The following is a 17,853-nucleotide window of genomic DNA, read 5'->3' as shown; positions in this document are numbered from 1 at the left end:
AAATGACTTCAAAAATGGGATACAGGGTGTGATGTCAAAATTGCAGCTAATATAAAGATTTGGAGAGGCAGTTAATGATCAGCACCATGCAGTGTTCCTTCAGTATGACTTTGACAGGTTTCAAGGATGATCAACAAAATGGCAGCTATTTTTTTATAATGCAGTTGTTTGTTTGTAAATAGGCTTTATGACAAGGGAACCAAGGACATAATGCGCCTAACCATGTTAAATACATAGTTTTATCTATATAAATATCATTCAAGTTTACACTGTGTATCTATTTGAGGAAAGTAAAAACTTTGGCCATGTGTGGCATATCTGCTAGGAGGTCAGTAATACTGAAAGAAGTGTTCATCATGAAAAATGAAGTAGCTTGTCGATCACTATTGTATTTGGGGCAATTAATGAGTACACGTTGGGCAGTGAGCTGGGTGTTGTAGTTTGTGCACTGTGGTGGATCAACGCTTGCAAGCAGATAAAGATGTGTTAGATTTGTATAGCTTATTTGTAATCTGGATAATACAACTTCTTCGTGTCTGTTCTCACATATACTGGATTTCCAAGGTTTGAAATCTTTCTTTGTATGGAGTAGCTTGTTACAAACTTGACTTTGCCAGATGTGTTGCCATTGTTCAAGACATTGCTTCTTTATAATTAACTTGTAATCTGAGACTAGTGTAGTAAAGGATTGATCTATAGCATCTGTAGCAGTTTCAGCAGTTGGGTCGGCACATTCATTTCCAGCAATTCCAACATGACCAGGGATTCAACAAAAGAGAACTTGTTGTTTGTTCTTATTTAACTTGGTCATGGTATTCCAAATCTGTGAGTAAGGGGTTATCCATTAGTGCTTGGACAGCACTAATGGAACCTGTATAAATAACACTGTGCAATATGTTTGTTGAGAATGTGAAATTTAAGGCTATGTGGAAAGCACAGAGTTCTGCAGTATAGTTCCTGCATTCATTAAGGAGTTTCTTGGCTAAGGTAATGTAGGGAAATAATTCTGCTGCACCAACATGAGTGTCAGTTTTAGATCCATCCGTATAGACTGGCATGTAACTATGCATGCTGGATTATCAGTGCAGCGTGAATTTTCAGTATGTTCTGTTGGGATAAGATTTCCCCCACACTGTGAATGAAAGGTCATACAGCGGTATTTATTTTTTGTCCAAGGTAGGACTGTACAAGAGGCAGTAGGCTGTATCATACTGAGATCAAGTTGCCAGTCAGTGAGCAGGGAATGAAGCCACATCCATGTTGATGGGTAAGCTATGTAAAGGTTCTGCCATTTGGGTGAGAAAAGTCCATTCCAAATAGGGTTGTCCAGTTGCCCTTTAATTTTGCTGCATAGTGTCTGCGTAGATGCAAGGAGGTTTCATTAGCTTCAGCATATAAGCTCCGAACTGACAATGTACAGTATGCCCCTAGTGCAAGACGAAGAGAACTGTGGTGTACAGGTTCAAGCCAATGTAAGGCACTTCTACCAGTGATGTAGACCACAGAGCTGTAGTCCAGATTTGACAATACTATAGCATGGTACAAATGCAGTATAATGGTCAGTGCCCCATGTTGTGCATATAGTACTCTTAAGATGTTTAGCTTTTTAAAACTAGTAATCTAGAGCTCTTTTTATATGTTCAAGGAAGGTAAGTTTTTGGTCAACCACACCAAGAAAGCAAACATTACAAACGACTTAGATATTTGATTTTCTAGGTGAAGTTCTGAGTCTGGATGTATGTTACGCTACCTACAGATGTGTATCCTGACAGTTCTTTTGTGGTGAGAGACAAAAATCGTTGTTTTGTGACCATTTAACAACTTTGTTGATGGCATCTTGCATCTGTCTTTCTACCATTCACATATTAGGGGAATGGCAAGAGATACTGAAGTCGTTGGCATACAGAGTAGTGGACACTGTTTGTGGTATATCCTGTGTTATTGAATTCATTGCTATGTTAAATAGGGTGGCACTTAGCACTGAATCATCATCTCATCTTTCTTGGTGATTCCCTTCTCTCTCTCTCTCTCTCTCTCTCTCTCTCTCTCTCTCTCTCTCTCAGGGAGTTTTGGCTGGTGCAGCATAAGCCTCAGGCTTCCTTACACCATATAACTAATAATAATAACCTTGTGGGACCCCTTCTTCCTGGTTAAAATTTGAAGATAATTGGTTATCGACTAACTTGAAATGAGTGGTGATGTAGGAAGTTTCTGATAAACAGTGGCAAGTCCATGTAATCCTAGATCAGGTTTTCATTATACCATATCTGCAAGCTGTGTCAAAGGCTTTTTTCTATGTCAAAAAGAATCATGATATGGGGTTCTTTTCATACAAAAGTTTTACAGATATTTATTTCTGCCCTGATCAGTAGGTCAAGAGTGGATGTTCCTTCATGGAAACTGAATTGCATGAGTTAAGGTTATTTTGAACTAGAAACCAGGTTAGGCTAGCATTAATCATTTTTTCCAGTACCTCGCTCCTACAGCTTGTGAGTGCAATAGGTCTGTAATGTAGCAGATTTGTAGGATCTTTTCCTGGTTTCGGAAATGCCAAAATATGGACATGACACCATTTGTCTAGGAAGGTATTTTCTTTAAATATTTTGTTGTACAGAAGTAACAATGTCTTAAGGGCTGGTTCAGTAAGTTGTGCTATCATGATAGAATCTATTCCATCTGGTCCTGCTGTACAGAGTTTGGCGGTCACTAGAGCATGGCACAATTCTAACATTGTGAAGGAAAGATTGTACGCAGCACTAGATGCCGATTTGAAGTTGATGAAATGTTTCTCAGCCTGTGCCTTGTGTACCTGAAAATGAGGTGGATAAGATGTTATAACTGAGGTTTTCATGAACGATTTGCTCAATGCATTCGCAATCTCCATTAGTTTTGTAAATCATGACCATTTACATCAAATATGGGAAGGTTGATGCATGGATGTTTTGAGTACATACGTTGTATTTTGGCACATATCATTTGCGCTTTTGTAGTTCTTGTAATTGTGGAGGTGAAATGCCTCTGCGCTTCCCTCTTGCCCAAGCCTGTTTAAAGTAAATGAGATTTGCAGTTGTTGGGAACTTCCTGAAGATGTTCCACGCTCTGGTCTTCTCTTTTTTTGGATGCATTGCATTCATTATTCCACCACAGTTTTGAGCATGCTGATATTTTTTTGAATTGTTTTGGAATCACTTGGAATCAAATACTACATGTCCGATGCCTATAGTATTTGACTAGATATATTCTGCAGTCATGTTTATGGATGTTTCTTGGACCTGCTTTTCTTCCAATATTGCTAGCTGCTTGTATATATCCCATTTTGCTTTTAAAAAGTTCCATTTGGCAGTTGTTAGAAAAGTGGGGAATGCTTGTATCAATGTGACATATCAATGGGTAATGGTCACTACCCAGCAGATTGCTATATTATATATCATCGCTGAGCATAGAGAGAGACATCAATAGCTGAAGTAGATCCTGAAGATAAATGCATATAAGTGTGCATGCCATTATTGAGTGTAATCAAATTGTGCTGGTCAAGTAATTATTTTTGATTTCCTCATAATAGATGATGACTGTTGAGGTCCCCTATGATGAAGTAGGGTTGAGAAATTGTACCACTAATTCTTCTAGGTCAGCATAGCTTATTTTGATTAGGGGGGCAAGTATAGTGAGAAGATAGTTAAGTCAAAGTTAATGTTGACTCACACTGCAACTGCCTCAAGGTTTGTTTTTAGTGGGATTGGTTTTAAGAGTATCAGAACATTGATTATCAATGCCACACCTCCATGTGCCAGATTGTTTAGGTTGTGGGCAACACGAACTTGCCAATGAATTATGTAGTTCCAGAGGGAAACAGTTATATGTGGGGTTAGAATGGTTTCCTGTAGGCAGAAAGCGATAAGGTCATGGATGTCATTTTACTACAATATCCTCTACAGTTCCACTGCAAAAATGTAAACATTATTTGGGTTTAGTGGAACCCTTAATTTGTTTTTGAGGGGCTGAAGGTTTATTTCGCTGAAATTTACCTTTCCCCTTTTCTTTGGAAAGTATGGTTTCCCCATATCCATCTTCTCGTCAGTGAATAGTTCTAATACCTGCTTATCTACTGTGAGCTATCTACTAAGTCCATGCAATCTGTTTGGTTTGCATCAGGAAAAGTAGATATTACAGTGTTTTGCTGTGGGGTGGCATCTGATTATACAGTAATTGGCATACTTATAGCTTTATTTTGTTTGCTTGTCATTTAGTTTACTGGTACAGTGGCCAATCTACTGACAGTGACCTTGCCCACTCACATAGTGATTCACTTGGTGGTATGGTTACCACTGTTTGGGTTGCAATTGATATTTGTCTTTCGGTTACTTAAGCATAAGTTGGTTTATTAATATTCAGGGCTGGTAAGGATTTTTTGTTTGCTTAAGTTTTATGGCACATGAGTGGCATTGGCTATAATGTGCCAAGTCACTTGATAGGTGACATTGTGTTCAATTTTGTATCACTGTTTTTTCTTTTTTTTTTTTTCACGTTTCCAAAGGGGACACTGCTTAGAAAACACCGGATGTACATCTCTACAGTTAGGACACTGGGTGTTGTGGCTTTGCAATTGGCATTAGTGTGTGCAGTAGATGCACATGCAGCTGCTCCTCTACAAACTGTCTGTGAGTGCCCAAATTTCTGGCACTTGTAGCAGCATAAAGAGTTTGGAATGTAGGCTTTAACATGGCAGTTAAGATAACCTGCTTCAATCACTGTTGGTGGTTTGGGGTTGTCAAAAGTGAGTATTATGGTCTGAGTATAAACTAGTATGCAGTCCTTTGTAGTAATTCATCTGACGTGGATCATGGATGACTTCTTGATCTTCCTGTTCTTCTTTTAGCTCTCCATCTGACATGTTAATGAGATCTCATTCATTGATGACACCTCTTGACATGTTCAGGGAAACGTGTGGTGAAACAGTAACAGAAGTCCCACCAAAAGTTTTTAGTTTTAGTAGTTGTTCAGACTGTTGAGCAGAGGCAACTTCAACCAGTAAGTCACCCGACCCTAAAAGACAAACTGTCTTGACGGGGGGGGGGTTTACTATTATGCTTTCTAGGCAATTCTGCACTAGAAATGGTGCGAGTTTGCCAATCAGTTGTTCTTGGGTTGAGCGGATAATAAGGAAGGCTAGAGTTCGGATTTGGTCTATAGTCTTTTGATGTTTTGTTGCAACAAAATTAAGCTTTGATTGTTTTCGACCGGTAAGGGTTTCATCTATGCACCCAGTGCATTTCTGGGCTTTAGGGACTCTGCTCCATTTTGCCCTGGAAGGGAGAGCGTTCCCGTCCACGTTACCAGCCCATCCACATGGATGCAGTGCCATCTTTATGACCAAACAATAGTGGGTTAGTAATAAACAGGAGAAACCAAGAGAAGAAAGAAAGAAGGTTACTTTTCCTTCTGATCTAGTAAAGTGTTTTCTTTACTGAAGATTATTTACTTGAGTGTTAGCTTAAGGCTGAAAACAAGGAAACAATTTTATTCCTTCAAGAGCACAAATTTACTGGCAAAGACACTTGATCCGAAATTCGCTTGGCACCTGGGCCATTTCTAATGCAGCAAAATGCAAGGTATTACACTTGAAGAATAGCAACCCAAAGAACTTATACACTTGGTAAGGTTAAATTAAAAAATAGTAGAGGGAGAAAAGGAATTTTGGAGTTACGGTACCAGTGAATATGAATTTCTCCAAGCATTGTAGACAGGCAGCAAGAAAAGCCAATGGTGCCACTATCAATGATTTATCACATATTTTTCTTGTAGAGATAGAGAAATCATAATCCCTAATGTATTAGGTAATTGTAAAACTATCCCTGGAACTCTGTTCATGTACTGAACTTAAAAAAGGACACCGAGTTTCTTGAAAGGGTCCAATACACAACAGATGGAAGTTTGTTCCAACAATCAACCACCAAATGGCTGAAGACAAAGTTCCACACATCTATCCTGCAATCATCCTCCCTCAACTTGAATTTATGCCCCCCCATGTGTACAGCCTCAGAAAGAGGAAGAATGCAATTAACACTGAGCTTTTTCTCAATCCATTCAAGGCTTTAAACACCTCAATCACATCTCCTCAAAGGTGCCCTTCAGATTAGCATTAGTAGAGGCATATGATGCAAGAAAGCAAGCTTATGCAGCATCAGCCAAAAAAAAAAAAAAAAACGTCCCATTTCACCCTTCCATTCATTCCAAATGTCTGTCCAGCTCAGCCTTAAATTTATTTAGGCTATCAACTTCCACAACAAAAGATGTTACAATTTGCAGAATTGAAACCTTTCTTGATAAGAGAACCCTTTTGTTCTCTTCATCAATCTTGTTGCCCTTCTGAGCAATTGTATCAACAGATTTACAACCTTCCCAAAATAAGGCCTTCAGACCTGTATACAGTATTCAAGATGCTACCTAACCATGGCCTTGTACAAAGGAATAATCACCTTCTTATCCCTACACCAAAGTTCCTGTATATCATAAAAAAAAAAAAAACCCATGACCTGCCCTGGAAGTCTGTCTACATTGCTCAGAGAACTTCATGTCTGACTGTATAATTAACCCCTGATCTTTTTTCATTTTACATTTCCATGAGTTACCACATGTTTAGTATATTAATCTGGAATTACTGCTACTCATATAAAATTCCTTGCATCTGTCAATATTAAACTTCAACTCCGATTTCTCGGCCCATGTGCCTAATTTTTGTAGATCTGTTGCAGTAGCTTAACCTGGTTAATCTTATTAACCACTACTCAATCTTTGTATCATCTGCAAACTTAGACATGAAGTGTGATATACTCTAATCAATATCATTAATAAATACAGAAAACAACAAATAGTCCCAGCATCAAACCCTGTGGGACTCCGCTAATATCATTACTCCACAAAGAATGGTGTTCACTGAAACCACTCTGTCTTCTCTCGATCAACCATCCCTATATCCATAGCAGTAACTTTCCCTTAATGCCACACTGCACACCAATTTGTACAGCAGTCATTTAGTGCCACAGTATCAAAAGCTTTCCTGAAATTCAAGTATATGATATCAAAAAATTTTTTTTGCATCCAGTTCCTTTGTCACTGCATCAAATAAAATTGGTCAGATAAGATCTCTACTTAACAAATGCATAGTGTGACTAAAGTATAACTTCACTCCTGTCTAGATGGTCCTGCATTACTTCTTTAACCAGGGATGTCATTATTTTCCTCGGAAAAGAAGCTAAGCTAACAGGTCTGTAATTACTAATGTTACCCTTTGATCCCCTTTGTGAACTGGGGATACGTTCCAGCACACAGGAACCTCCCCTGAATCCAGAGATGCTCTCATAATCATGGCTAATAGTGTGCTTACCTCCTTTGCTGCCTCCTCTCCTAATATAACTGGATAGATCCCATCCACCATAGGTGGCTTTATGTTTAACTTAAAACGATTTCTCTTCCACTTTTTCCTCATTTATCACAAAATCATTTAGCTCCCTATTAGATTTTGATGAACTTCTGGCATTTCCCTCCCTAAAGAACCCCTCATGTGTGAATGCAAAAATTCAAAATACCTATTCAGTTGATCAGCAAGATCATCAACAGTTAAACCATCAACAGCAAGTGGACCAATATGATTCAACCCCTTCCTTCTATACTACCGTTTATATAAGTCTCCCCTAATGCTAGCATAAACAAAGAAGTCTTTACTGCTTTTCTTGGCATTCCTTGCCAAAGATTTCTTGTAATCTGCCTTAGCTTGCCTAATCTCGTTTGTGACTTGATTAGAGAATGGTTTATATATAATATATTCTTCTGTGTCACCTGATTATTTATATTTATCCCATGCATTTCTATTCTCTGCCACAAGTCTTATCAGTTTACCTGACATCCATTGAGGTCTAAGACTGGAACAGTATTTCTTAGTTGGTAAGAAAAGCCTAGTAGCACCTACGATTTTACTTCCCTGAATACTTCCCATTTAGAATTTGCTGTTGGTAACAACCACAAATGAACCCACTGTACAGAATTTAAAAACTTTCTGAGTTCACTGTAGTCACCCTTACAAAAGCCCTTTCCTTTATCCTTGACAGTAGTTATGTCTAAGTAATTCCCACATCAGCACACTGTTTCCTCTTGTTGCTTCTCTAACAAGCTGCTGTCGAAAACAATCAGCCAATAAATCCACAAAAGTCTTGCTTGTGTGTGTGAGTGACCAACATACAAGTTTCAGTCAATATTTGGAGAGTTAAAATCTCCCATTTTAAGACATTCTGATTTACTGGCGCACTCTATTTCTCTGTATAGCTGTTTGTTATACTCATCACAATCATTAGGCCTATAACACACTGCTCACATTTGCTTTTTTTCTTAAATATTCTTTTAGCTGCATGGTGCACAGGTATATCAAGAATTGTGCAATTGGTGAAATAATGAGTATTTACATCTGCATGGAGGGTAATCTGCCTTTAATTTCTTAAAGAATTACAGATTATTCTCAGACATAGTAGTACATCATGTACCACTTCTTCAATGAACTCTTGTAATGCTGTTCTTATGGCACCATCAGTCTCACATACCCAGGTACGTGATGCTGATGGTGTCATAAGGACAACATTAAAAGAGTTCACTGAATTAGTGTTAAGAAGCACAAGTTTCACAAAACATCTGCAAGATGTCACAGATGTTTTGTAAATTTTCTAATTTTCCGTACAGCTTTGGTTTTACCAGCTGAATGCAAACAGCTGACAAAAATACAGATGTGCACACTGTGTCTGCCATATTCCACACAAGCATCTATGTTTCAATTCAGGGAATAGTGACCTTGAAAATTCTGAAAAATACAATGAAATCTTTCTTTATTAATATTGTTGGTTCCTGTTATTTATTTTGATGAAATTTTTTAAATGACTTCAGCAAATCATAGTTAATAGATCATCATTTTTGATTCAGAAAGCTAAAATTTAATTTTTTATAATTAAAATAAAAAAGAAGTGTCTCTCAGATACCACACAAGAACCTTTGTTAAATTCAAGATGCAAGTTTGTTTGTTATTTGGTTTTTAGGAGCATTAACAACTAAGGCCATATTGCTCCAGGGATATGCGGTGGTCATTCCCTGACCTTTCCGCATCCTCCGTATTTGGTGGGCACGGGCTCGAACCCCGGTCTAATCAAGAAGCGTGTGCAACCCACTGCTGCTCCTGCCCACCTGGCTACGGAGGCGCCGTCAAGATGCAAGTAGCGGAACGTTAATATAACTACCATAAGTCTGAATAAAAATCAATGCTATCATTGGTACCTATGGTTTCAAAAAAATAAAAATAAAAACTACAATAAGTTGTGCAAAATATCAATTCCCTAATATGTTGGGTGGGAAGGGTGGAAGTTTGTACTGATTAAAGTTTTAACTCAAGGTTACATCTACAAACATGCAATGATTTATTTGGACTCATGTACATGATTTAGTTGTTAAAACTATCTTTTGCTGTTGTTTGTTATTTGGTTTTTAGGAGCATTAGCAACTAAGGCCATATTGCTCCAGAATATGCGGTGGTCATTCCCTGACCTTTCCGCATGCTCGTTTGAGCCCGTCACCACCATATTTGGTGGTGACGGGCTCAAACCATGGTCTAATCAAGAAGCGTGTGCTACGCACTGCTGCTCCATCCCACCTGGCTATGGAGGCGCCCTATCTTTTGCTATAACTACACTATTAGCATTAGTTGAGGCATATGATGCAAGAAAGCAAGCTTACAGACCATCAGCCGAAAAAAAAAAAAAAAACCATCCCATTTCACCCATCCGGTCACTCCAAATGTTCGTCTAGTTCAGCCTTAAATTTATTTAAGCTATCAACTTCCACAACAACAGATGGAAGTCTGTTCCAGCAATCAACTACCCACTGGCTAAAGACAAACTTCCACACATCTGTTCTACTACAACAGTCTTTCCTCAACTTGAATCTATGCCCCCTCAGGTTCTTAATCTCCCATCAGCATTGAGTCTGCTCAAACCACTCAAAGCCTTGTACACCTCAATCAGATCACCTTGCAAGTGCCTAGTCTCCAGGTGCTACAACTTACAGAATTTAAGCCTCTTTTTGTTCCTCTCACCAATCTTGTTGCTCTTCTCTGTACTCATTCTAGCAACTCTACATCCTTCCTAAAATGAGACCTGTACCTCCAGACCTGTAAGCAGTACCCAAGGTGTGGCCTGACCATTGCCTTATACAAAGGTATAATCACATCCTTGTCTCTGCTAGCAAAATTCATAAATATCATAGCCAAAACTCTATGACCTGCTCTGGCAGCCCGTCTGCACTGCTCAGCAAACTTCATATTTGACTGCACAATTATCCCCCAAGTCCTTTTCATTCTCCACCTCCCTGATCGTAGTACCACACAGTTTGTAAGTTTCTCTTGGGTTACTGATACCCATATGCAGTACTTTGCGTTTGTCAATATTAAACTTCAGATTCCACTTGTCAGCCCATCTACCTAACTTTTCTAGATCCTGTTGCAATAGTATACTTTCTTTACTATCATTAACAACCCTGCCAACCTTTGTATCATCTGCAAACTTGGACATTAAGCCTGATATACCTCCATCGATATCAATAATAAATACCCAAAACAACAATGGGCCCAGCACCGAACCCTGGGGAACTCCACTAATAACATTAATCCATGTAGAGCAGTGTCCATTTACTACCACTCTCTGCTGTCTCCCACTCAACCATCCCTTTATCCATTGCAACAATTTGCCCTTAATGCCATACCGCTCCAATTTGTACAGCAGTATCAAAAGCTTTCCTGAAATCCGAATATATGATATCAAAATTATTTTTTGCATCCAGTTCCTTTGTGATCATAGTATCCAATCAAATTGGTCAGACAAGACCTCCCTTTAACAAACCCATGCTGTGTCCGAACTATTACTGCAGTCTTGTCTAGGCGATCCTGCATCACTTCTCTAACCAGTGACTCCATTATTTTCCCCAGATCAGAAGTTAAACTAACAAGTCTATAATTATTTGTGTCACCCTTTGAACCTCCTTTGTGAATTGGGAATACATTTGCACATCTCCAGTCCATAGGGGCCTCCCCTGAATGATTCTCTCATAATTATGGCAAAGAGTTTGCTTACTTCCCTCGTTGCCTCCTTCAATATAACTGGATAGATTCCATCTGCCTTTTTATGTTTAACTTCAACAATTTCTCCTCCACTTTGCTCTCCTTTATTACAAAATCATTTAGCTTCCTGTTAGAGTTTAATAAACTTCTGTCCTCCCCTTCCTTACAGAATTCCTCATGCATGAATGTAGATGCATCAATATCAAAAGTATTAGGATGCCATAAAATAATCACATAGATAAAACATTATGTTAATGACATGAAGGGCATAATAGTCATTCATGAATATAAATTTAAATGTTGAAGTAACAGTGTTTCAAGCAAAATAACACAGGGAACAGTGCAAACCGAGTTCAACACAGTTGGGTGTTACATTGTAAGGCCAATTGTTATGCAGCAAATTTGGAAATTCTCAACAATCCAGGATTTAGTGAATTTCCATATTATGTTGCACATATGGAACGTTATAAGGAAATATGCTAAACCCTCAATTTTATGGATCTCAATTTAAAAGACTTCAGCAAGTGTCCTAATCTGTCTATGGATGTGCTTTCTAACATCATTAAGTGCCCATCTGTGCCTGGTTTTCTTTATTATAACCTCATTACAGTGTACCATCATGGCCTCTAAGAAAACTGGTAAGAAGAGGAAGCATGTGCATCTTGAGTGTTACCCAGAAATTAAAACTGTTAGAGAAGTTAGTTTTTGGTCTGTCTGTTTCCAATGTCTATGAGAATATGGCATAAAAAAAAAAAAAAAAAACAGTAAGATACTGCAGAAAGGCTGAGCTTAAGTAGTCTGACTCTGGAGATCCACCTGTATCTCAATTCTGATTGTTTAACTCCAAAGATTTTCCAAGCTTCACCATACAGTAACAGTAAATTATGTAGTAACTATATACATATATTAATCAATAAATTCAAGATAAATAACAGCTGTTTTTTATTGTTTAACTTTATTTCAGTGTTTCTAATGCACACATACACATTCAATTATATGGGGCAAAAATGATCTAGGGAAAAAAATTTTCAATTGAACAAACATTCAGAAATAATGGACACCCCCCGTTAGTCAGTAATATTGAGGGTTTATTGTGGATGATAAAAAAAGATGCAAAAGTTGAATCACAAAATGTTCAACTGCATACTTGAACAGAAAGAGACCTCAGAATGGTCAAACATATTACCAAACAAAACTGCCACTAAAGCTACAGAAAAATCACTCAGGAGGTATTTATAATTCTCAGTATGTGTGCATGCATGTAAAGCCACTGCATTCCTTGGTTAATATGACTGTTTTCTGCATGAAAGCCCAGTGTTTCAGCATACACCGATGAGCCAAAACATTATGACCACCTACTTAATATAATATTGGTCCTCCATTGCAGCTAAAACAGTATGTACCCAGCAAGGCACAGATGCTAAAAGATTTCTAAATGTGTCTTGTGGTATCTGGTACCAACACGTAACCAACAGGTCCTTTAACTACTGTAAGGTCAGTGGTTGAGACACCGCAGATCGGAGTTGCTGTTCCAACACAAACCACAGCTGCTTGATGGGATTGATGTCTGCAGAATTTGGAGTCCAGGGCAATACCTGAAAGTCTTCCTCATATTCCACGAACCAGTCTCGAACAATTCGGGCGGTGTTGCATGGCACATTATCCTTCTGAAAGACGGCACCGCCAGAGGGGGAAGACCATTGCCAGGAAAGGATGTACCTGGTCAGCAATGATGTTTAGGTTGGTGGTAGACATCAGAGTGCCCGGCACATGGATAACTGGACCCAGGGTATCCCAGAAGAACATTGCCCAAAGCATGACACAGCAGGCACCAGCTTGTTTTCATCCCATGGTGCATGTGCCTTCACTTCCCCAGGTAAATGATGCACAAGTACCCGGCTGTCCACATGGTGCAACAGGAAATGTGATTCGTCAGACCATATGACCTTCTCCCAATCACTCAAGATCCAGTTTCAATGTTCGCATGTCCATTGTAGGCGCTGTCGCCGGTGAACCGTGGTTAGCATGGGCACTTGGAGCAGCCTGCAGCTACACAGCCCATTTTCAGCAAGGTTCGGTATACTGTGTGTTGTGACACATTACTACCATCACCAGCATTCCAATTACAGGGCGACTGAGGCACAATTATTTGTACCTCAGTCGCCACGTACCATCCGAGAGAGCCTTCGTGCATCGATGAGCCGTGGTCATCCAACACCTCGCTGGTGGTTTGTGGGTTTTCCCTCCTCACTCCAATTTCAGTAGGTACTAACCACAGCTGACCGTGAGCATCCCACCAGCATTGCAGTTTTGGATATGCCCTGACCCAGTCATCTGGCCATTACAATTTGGCCTTTGTCAAACTTGCTTAAGTCTACTGCCTTTCCCATCTGAAGAACAAGAGTAACACTACATTGATTAACAGAGTTCAGTATCAGGTGTTTTTTATACCTTTTCCCGACCCGTTCCGTAGTTCACCTGCAGTTGCTTCGATTTGTATAAAGACTCGCTGGTCATAATGTTTTGGCTCATTGGTGTATAATATTCTATTGGACTTATAGACAAAACTGGCTGACTAATATGGCCACATCATGAAAAGGCCAATTAAAGTTCTTTCTGTCAAGAATGAAATTCGAATGGAGCCCTTTTTCACATAGTGTGGAAGGATAACAACCAAAAGCAAGAGTAGGTTAAGTAGAAGAAGACAGTGTTATCAATGGGCACTGCTCTTTGTGGATTAATGTTATTAGTGGAGTTCCCCAGGATTCAGTGCTGGGTCCATTGTTGTTTTTGATATTTATCAATGATATTAATGAAGGTATATCAGGCTTAGTGTCTAAGTTTGCAGATGATACAAATGTTGGCAGGTTGGTTAACAACAGTTAGTGCAAAACTAATGCAAAAAGATCTAGGAAAATTGGGTCGATGGGCTGAGAAATGGCAGCTGAAGTTTAACATTGACAAATGCAAGGTACTGCACATGGGTAACAGTAAGCCCACAGCAACTTATCAACTGTGTGGTACTGTGTGTGTGTGTTTAGGGTCTAATGACACCAGGGTGGTACTACACTCAAGGTACTGGAAAATGAAAAAGAGACCTGGGGGTAATTTTGTAGTCATATATGAAGTTCTCTGAGCAATGCAAACAGATGCCAAAACAGCTCATGAGGTTTTTTCAATGATATACAGGAACTTTCTTGGCAGAGATAAGGAGATGATTATCCCTTTGTAAAAGACCATGGTTAGGCCAAATCTTGATTATTCTATACAAATCTGGAGGCCTCACTTTAGGAAGGATGTAGATCGGCTGGAACAGGTGCAAGAGAAGGGCAAACAGATTGGTAAAGGAACAAAATGCTCTCTCTTACCTAGAAAGGCTTCAGTTCTGCAAATTGCAGTCTCGAGACAATGCACCTGCAAGGAGTTCTGTTTGAAGTGTTTAAAGCCTTAAATGGATTGAATAAGCTGAATGTTAATAGTATTCTTCCACTTGCTGAGACTACATACGAGGAGGTATAAATTCATGTTTAGGAAGGATGGTTGCAGGATGTGCAGAAGTCTGCCTTTAGCCAGAGGATGGCTGATTGTTGGAACAGGCTTCCATCTGTTGTTGTGAAAGTGGATGGGCTGAATAAATTCAAAGGAGAAATTCTTCTCAAATTCTCGGAGGGTACGGATAGGTGAACTGTTTTTTTTTTTTTTTTTTTGGCTGATGCTATATAAGCTTGCTTTCTTGCATCACAGACCATTACTACTAAAACTACTGTGCTACCACTCGGGAAATCAGGAGCACAAAGGAGAAATTACTGTACTTAAATGATTATCGTAGGTAAGTTGTGATGCACAAACTAAATCAGAAAAGTCATTCATTACAATGGTACCAATATTACAGAAAAGGGATGTTTGGGGGGGGGGGGAGGGTTAGAGCTATATTCTGCAAAATGAACAATGATGGTATACAAAGCTTCAATCTGATGGAGGAATCAGGATATGCAGATAGCAAGGAGATTCTTCCTTGTAGACCATAAAATATCAACTAAGTACAATGGTAGAAATGACAGTGGGGGATGCTTTTCATGATATGGATACATTTGATGGCTAATTGTTGTAACAATATGTAGATTATGCTACTATAATACACTAGACCAGTGGTCTCCAAAGTTGGGTGCGGGCACCCCTTGTGGTGCACGAAATGATCCATGGGGTGTGCGAGATAATCCACAATGATAAATAAATCAATATTTATAAATTATGAAAATTTTAGTTTTTCAAAATGTAATTGAAAATAAAAATTATAAATAAATGTTTTTTTAATACTTCAACATGCAGCTTTGTTTGATCATGCCATTGGTTTAGCCCATGTCCGAAAGGAAGCATCCACGTGCTCGCTTCAGGCTTGAAGTATATCTTTGATCCTTGTTTAACTTACTGAATAAGTGTAAATCAAGAAAGGATGGGGTGTGCGAGATAATCCATGGGGTGTGCGAGATAATCCACAATGATAAATAAATCAATATTTATAAATTATGAAAATTTTAGTTTTTCAAAATGTAATTGAAAATAAAAATTATAAATAAATGTTTTTTTAATACTTCAACATGCAGCTTTGTTTGATCATGCCATTGGTTTAGCCCATGTCCGAAAGGAAGCATCCACGTGCTCGCTTCATGCTTGAAGTATATCTTTGATCCTTGTTTAACTTACTGAATAAGTGTAAATCAAGAAAGGATGGACTGTGCTTGCAGCTATCGCAGAGCTGTACCGCCACCACAAGCATCATAGCTGTATTTGTAAAAGTAAATGATGGTTTATTTGTAAATAAGTTGTATTTGTAAATGAGCCATGGTTTATTAACAATTAACCTCAGCCAAAAGTCAGGAAAAGTCCACAGAAATTCCTCCCATCTTGACAGGATTCAAACTCATGTTTTCTGTATATGGTGAATGTACCTATGAGAGTATAGGCTATCTGGCATAATTAAGACCAAAAGGTAGAAGGCCCACACCAAAATCAGGCTTTTTAATCACTTAATAAGAATGTATATCAGTGACCAAATACTTGTAATTACACAGTGTTTGCTCTAGCAGTTCAACAAACGCAGTGTTTCGCAAACAGTGCACTTACCCTTTGGAGCCAGCCCCAGTTAGGTCTGAGAAAGTGGCACCAAAAAGGATGGTACACAAACAAAAGCGTTAATCAGAAAACCGCAACTCCATTTATAAACAAATGCTTTCTATCCGTGGAAAATATTGAAATTTCTAAATGTTCTAATATCGTTACACTTACATATATAATTATCATGCAGTAAACATGCGTATGCAAGCCAAATGGAAAATAAAAACATGAATGCACACAACAGAAATTCATTATTATTATTTAAATTAAAATAAAGAAACTTGTTCGGTAAATCAATTACTTAAACCTAGAATTTGAAATAAACATCTTGTAGGATAAGTTGAAACCAGACATTTAAACCTGTACACATACACAGTTCAATGGACACTATATGCATCTACATGTTAACTCACAAAACGAATCCATAAGTCCATATTTACACATGACAAGGATCGCGTGAATTATAACACAATATACAAATAACAAACCATTACACCAGATGCAATCCTTTCCTATATAGAGACACTGGCCAAAAACAAAAACTGTATGACAGCCCAACCTGTTTCTGCAGTAAAGTGTACAATGACATGAACAACATGACGTGATTATCATTCTTAGGCACTATGACAAAAGCTTTTAATTTGCTCACAAATTTGTCCACAACATTTAAACATGAAACCACGTTTAATTTTTAATACCACTCGTAGATACAAATCAGTGTTTTTAAAGAGAAAACAAATGACTACTTAAGTTATATTCTCAGACAACACACATGTATTATAAACAACGGCCAACCATTTACATTCAATAAAGTACGAGTATCATTAACTAGCAGAGTAATGAAGCTCCGCCCACTTTTCTCTATAATGCTAAGTGTCTTTCCTAGACACCACTCCTACCGGTTGGGGATGTCGGAAACATGATAACCAGAAGGAGTAGAACTTTGTCATCGTGCTTTTTATTATTTATATCCAATATTTATTTATACATCTTTCTTAATTGTTTTTTTTTTAAATAATTTCCCACTCGCTTTCATGAAAAAGAATTTTTCAACTTTATCATTCATTTGCAGTAGTGAGTGGTAGAAAAAAAAACACAAAAAACTCACATTTAGTACCACCCGAAATTACATCTAGAAAAAATTGCGTATTTTCTCTGTTGCATATTTGCTTGCTTCGCTAGCGAAAAACCGGAGATTGCTAGAGAAAAAACCTTTCCTACATTGGATGGAGTCAAACACTTGTAAGGCTCTTTTCTTCACGAAGTAGTAGTAGTAGTGGCATGTGATGCAAGAAAGCAAGTGTATGAGCTTATGCAGCATCAGCCAAAACAAAAAAAAAATAAACACACCATTCCCTCCAAATGCCTGTCCAGTTCCTCCATAAATTTATTTAACCTATCAACTTCCACAACGACAGGTGAAAAAAAAAAAATACAAACATTCCTCTTCTCGCTGACTAGATTCGAACTCGAGGATTTTCCACGCGGTGGGGGAGAAAGTAGATTATTATACCACGCATAAAATGAACAGCCGATTTCTTTTATAGTCTATTTATCATACTGGACGATCCCTGCCAAAGAGAAGTAACACT

The 17,853-nt window shown here is 38.4% G+C and overlaps 1 protein-coding gene across 1 annotated transcript in view; it reads right to left on the bottom strand.

The window, feature by feature from the left end:
- The window catches only part of mib2 (E3 ubiquitin-protein ligase mind bomb 2), a 388,603-nt gene extending 371,570 nt beyond the window's left edge, over positions 1-17,033 (bottom strand). The window contains exon 1 of the mRNA XM_090373924.1: positions 16,750-17,033. The gene's annotated coding sequence lies outside the window, so the exon portion shown is untranslated. The remainder of the gene's footprint in view (positions 1-16,749) is intronic.
- Positions 17,034-17,853: the final 820 nt, after the last annotated feature.

The sequence above is a fragment of the Mastigoproctus giganteus genome, chromosome 5, assembly GCF_048544385.1.
Source record: "Mastigoproctus giganteus isolate SK-2022 chromosome 5, ASM4854438v1, whole genome shotgun sequence".
Classification (NCBI taxonomy): Eukaryota; Metazoa; Arthropoda; class Arachnida; order Uropygi; family Thelyphonidae; genus Mastigoproctus; species Mastigoproctus giganteus.
This window is presented reverse-complemented; position numbering and strand designations above follow the sequence as displayed.